Source organism: Neofelis nebulosa, chromosome 2 (assembly GCF_028018385.1).
Source record: "Neofelis nebulosa isolate mNeoNeb1 chromosome 2, mNeoNeb1.pri, whole genome shotgun sequence".
NCBI lineage: Eukaryota > Metazoa > Chordata > Mammalia > Carnivora > Felidae > Neofelis > Neofelis nebulosa.
This window is the reverse complement of record NC_080783.1, coordinates 43,164,056-43,169,177: the sequence shown is the minus strand read 5'-3', so window position 1 is coordinate 43,169,177 and position 5,122 is coordinate 43,164,056. Positions and strand designations below refer to the sequence as shown.

The 5,122-nt window shown below is 45.3% G+C and overlaps 1 long non-coding RNA gene across 1 annotated transcript; it reads left to right on the top strand.

Moving 5' to 3' along the window:
* Window positions 1–1,632: 1,632 nt before the first annotated feature.
* LOC131492904 (uncharacterized) lies at window positions 1,633–4,868 on the top strand. Its single transcript, XR_009252347.1, has 3 exons — window positions 1,633–2,363; window positions 3,460–3,539; window positions 4,714–4,868. It is a non-coding gene; the product is annotated as an uncharacterized LOC131492904 (long non-coding RNA).
* Window positions 4,869–5,122: the final 254 nt, after the last annotated feature.

Below are 5,122 nucleotides of genomic sequence, written 5' to 3'. Positions count from 1 at the left end.
AATGAGAAATATAGATTAGCATTTCACATAATGAAATAATGGACTTCCGTGTTACCTTTCTAGTGACCAAAGCAGGAGCTTCAATCCATTGTAGGGTTCCTTGTTTAATCAATAAATAAACGAGAGACACAGAAGATTTATTTCTTCTGTGGCAACAAACACCATCATTTTTCTTAATTATCCTTAGGTCTGCCTCTCCTGCCTTCAGATTCTTTGCAAGTAAAAAGCTTCTCCACATTAAGAAAGGGGCACGAGATCTCTTGTTGTGTTTTCTTTCTCATACACATGGAAAGGTTGGACTTTTCTGTGGCAATACCTGTATTTCTTAATTAAAACCTAATAAAGTCAGAGGTGTTGCAAGCTTGTCCAGGCTACCTTAAAGATCAGAGCTTCCAGCTAAGGTAGACAAAGATCAAGGCAGCTGAAGGAGAGAAAACAAATAGTTCGAACTTTGGATCCACAGATGGTTATGCCTGCCAACTGTGATGAGCCAATGAATATCTGGCCTATCATTTGTCATATTTATTGCAGTACATAATGCTGTAATTTCTCATGGCATGGTTATTTATCTTGCTGTGTTCTCTGAACAGCTAAAATTGCGGCCATGTTGGAGCATACATATACCTTTTGCGTTTCATCTTTAAAAAGCAGCCACGCAGATCGGTACGGGCCTCCGCATCCAAGGACTGGAATTATGAATACGGCAAAAGCACTGGTTGGCAGATTATGGAAAATTCTGACAATGGAAACTGCGCTCCCAGTCTTGCTCTTATGTGTCGGGCCCCAGCACCTAACGCGAGCAGAAGCTCGCCATTGCCATTTACTCTCTCTCAGAGGTACCAGGCTGGCTTCCCGGAGTGGTGTCTACTGAAGTGGTGAGAACCCTACCTGAGGACTCTCTGGAGTGTTCCCAGAGCTCTCCAATTTTCCGGTAAGGAAATGGATTCTGGGAAGGTGGAGGTTGAGGGTGGGAGGGAGAAGGCCTGAGGTACTCAGTCATTCATTTCTGGCAGCTGTCTGGGGCACTGTGACATCAAAAGGAGCAGCGGGAACACCTGTCTTGGCTGGAAGCTCCACTACTGGCCGTGGTTAGTCAGTGAAGAGAGGCCCCATGATGCCTAGTGACAGAAGGTATGACTCACAGGCGGGCAGAGAGCGTCTTCAGGTTGCTGTTGCTTGCTGGCCACATCTCAGCAGCCAAGGAATCATTGGGTCCAAATGGGGCTTGGGGTTGGGGCAAATTTTAGTGCACGTTGGGGCCCCCATGAATGGCAGAAGGGAAAACGTAGGTGCCTTTCCCCATACAGGATTAGTTGCACTCCTTCCTGAGGTGTGAAAACTCACGCCTTGTTATTGGTGGCTTTGCTCTTCGTGAGAAAGGGGTTGTTAGCCACTCAGAGCCTGCAGAGCATTTTAGGTCTCCCTGTAGCCACCATTGGTTTTCCTCACAATGGCTTCTATCAGGTGTGTTAAAGATGGCTACCCCTAAGAGTCCTGAGTTCCCTCTCCTTTTCCTTCCCCTACGAGGTAGTGAAGTGGCCCTGAGGTGTTCAGCAGAGAGAAGAGGCGGTGATGTCATTCTAATTGTGATTAGGGCTAATGGCCAAAGGCTGAAGGTTAAAGGTGCCAAAATCCCTAACCTTTGCCTTAACTGCTTCAATGTCATCTCTTAGTTCCTGGAATAGGCAATGGTCCCTTCTGCCTCAGGACTCTGCAACGCCAAGACTCTAATAGGCAAGGTGACTCAAGAGAGAAAAAAAGAGGCTCTAAAAATGTAATTCTGAAAAGTATACTTCTGAAGTAAATATACCTGTCCTCATGAAGAGATAGAAAGGGCGGTATCGTGGAGGCTCTAAGGCTGGTGAGGACCAACCAGTTGGGCTGTCTCAGGTTTAAACAGCTGTGCTCAAAGAAAGGAAGAATAAGTAAATGACCTAGTATAAACATAAAATACGCACAGGAAACTTCATGAGGAGAGTTAGAAAGGTTAAGACTCAGAAAGAATGAAAGCTTTTGAAAAATGCCAAAGAGAACAGGATGCTTTTGAAGTTCACATCAGTGTGGGGCGTTGAGTGGGAGTGAGGTTGTGAGGTCAACCAACAACAACAAAACATCCCACTCTTGCCGGTCTTCTTTGCCTCCGTCTCCCGGGTCAGGCAGAATGTTTTTCAGCCGAGGAAGGGTGGAAGGACAACCCGGAAGAGAATTGGAAGGCCAAGATACGGAAAAAGGTCATCAGAGACCACTGTTCAGATTTTCAGGTCTCGACACTTTGGTCCAGTTCCTATGGAGACGTGAATCGCTGAGAGGCAGCCCTTGAGGGAGCAGAGATGGTGGGGGAAAGGCCAGCTGTCCCGAACCGGGTACACATCTCCATTTTCAAAAAGGGAGGGTATCTTATGTAGCAAATGACTGATGCACATTCACAGAGGGAAGCAAAGTTGGAGATGAGTGCGACAGTCGCAGAACTAAGGGAGTCTAGCAGAGTGGCGAAGAGAAACTGCATTTGGTTGAATGTGTTAATGAGGGCAACATGGAAGATACCACGCACTCACCGCAGGGTGAGCAATCTGTGCACAAAGAGCAACGAGCCTTAACACAAAGCAGCCATTGTTGTTTCAAGCCTTGGTGGTAGATGGGGAGACATTGTGGCTCTCCTGAAATCCTCCCTGCAGGTCTCTCCCAGCCCTGAGATACAGCCAGCTCTCAGAAGTACCTTTCTAGGGTGTGACTCTACCCTCTGTGCTTCTTCCTTCTTACCATTTCTCACCGGCTGACTTGAACTGGTAACTCTGACCCAAGGGTCATTTAGATTGGAAAGGCAATTGAGAAGAAGTTGTGAAAGGTCTGGTTATCGACTGTCGGAAAGGTAGCTCGGACGAGATTTGGTAAATGTTTGCTTCCTGGTCACCTTGGACAAGCTAATGGCTCTGACCCCTGTTTTTCTCATCTCAGAAATGGGAACAACGGCAAGTGGTGACCGATGCTCGCTCTCTCTCTCTCTCTCTCTCTCCAGATTTCCTGCCCTCTCCCTTGTTTTCTTTGGTCTATTCTTGGGCTCCCCATTCATTTAATTCTTGGCTGATTACACAGCCTTCCTTATCAGATTCACAGGAGTTTGCTTCTTGACCACTCTAAGTGAACAGCAAACTCTTTTAAATTGCCGCAACGTGACAAGAAATGAAAATAAAGCAGAAATTCGATCAGAGCATGTTATGTCTAATTGTCTGCTGTTTGGGCCGCTCTAAAGAATCGCAAGGTGCCCTCCTGCCCACTGCATTGCATCACAGCAGCTCACACCCCACAGGGTGTGATTGAAAGGCACTGACTGAAAGGGGGTGCAGGTTCTAGCAGGAGCTTTCCGCTAATCAGCAATGTGACTTTGGACAAATCTTTTTACAATCCTGGCTCCGTTTCCTCATCAGCACGGTAAATGGGTTGACCTTTATTATCTCCCAGGTCCTCGCCAACTCCAGAATTTTCAAAGGCCCGTGATTCCAAGCCAAAAACTGTATTATGGAATGGGGGTGACGGCACGGGTAAGTGTAAGTTGATTAGGGAAATGGAATAGGATTTATCTTTTACATTGGCTTTCTCGATAATAAATTATGGAGTAAAGATACAGAGAAGAGAGACGCGTTTTATGTAAGCATTCAAGAAAGCGTAGCTTATTTTAAACAATGGTTTCTGAAAATAACCTTGCATTCTTTGCCCTTATATTTCTCCTAATGGATGGCATAGAATGGCTACTCAGGCTGAATAGTGACTTTCATTCAATTTTAAGTCACCCCGTCATGTTGTGTACTGACGCTTTCCATGTTAGCTGACGTTGCAGGCTGTAGCACAATGCAGAGTGAAGAGTTAGAAATGTGACATGGTCCGTCAGAAACAATGCTTGTTTTTTGCCGATCAGTTATCATTTAAAGGCTGGCATTTAGAACCATCTTTAGTTAACTCAATAGCTCTGCATCTCTGGTACGGAGGATGTCAGCCCGAGTTCATTTTTTTTGCTTATCAGATACGATGGGACAAGATGACATTAAAACGATTGAAAGAAACGATCCAGAATGCATATTTAAAACTAAAAATCAAGCAGATCTCTAAGGAGCTTAGAAATTGCTTAGATTGATTTACTGCAGCCAGAGGATTTAAAGAAAAAAATGGTAATTGCCACAGACCATTGACCAGGATAAACCCAGATATTTCCCATTGTTGTCCTGTATCCTGATACATCACAGTCTTCTGATTTTGACTGAAGTCAAATCTTGTGAAGGGAAGAGTGTTTGAAAGTGACTAGAGCTTGCTCATTTATTTGGTCCCTGAGTTGACTCAGGCTTGTTAATCTGTAGGTGCAGTGGAATCACTCTGTCATTAATATCCTGAATTTGCAGGCTCTCACTAGCACCTGTTCAAGCCGCGAGCTGTGCTCCTCTGAAATGCTAATTCCAGGGATTTTCACAAGTGCCTGCCAGACGCCCAGCCTCATGGCTGTTCTGTTCTCCCCGTTGGGCACTGCATCCCCCTGATTGACATACAAGGGACAAGACAGAGCCCTCTCAGTGGCCCAACTGCAGGACCTGAGGCAACGTGGGGGATGGGACCTCTCTCCCAATCTTTGAGAGTATACGGATATGGCACTGCTGGTAACTTTATTTATATGGAGGTGTATGAAATGGGACACTGGGGTTTGACCTGGAATCTTCTCTCCTCCAGGGTGCCAGATGAGGAATGGAAAGAGATAAGTGCCAACACTTGGATCCTCTCCTGAGCAACTAAGTCACCGTTTTGAGGCAGTTTTTAGTCTCTTAGGATGACTTTGTCTGGGAAGTTTGTCATCCCTTGAAGTAAATAAATTTCTATCAGGTCCTCCTGGCCAGTTGCCCTGAGATGTCCAGACAGAATTTTCTAGAATGCGGTAGCACTGCAGGCTCACGTTGGGATCCCTGACACTCTTCACTCAACAACCACTTTTTGAGCATATTTTATGTGAGGAAGATTTTCTTTCTGCTTTTACTCCTCTCGTTTCTAAAGAAAAATTTTTCTTTGGAAGATTGGCTTGAATTGAAGAATTGACATTTAGGACTCCTCTCAACTGAGACCATGAAGCCATTTTCAAATAAAA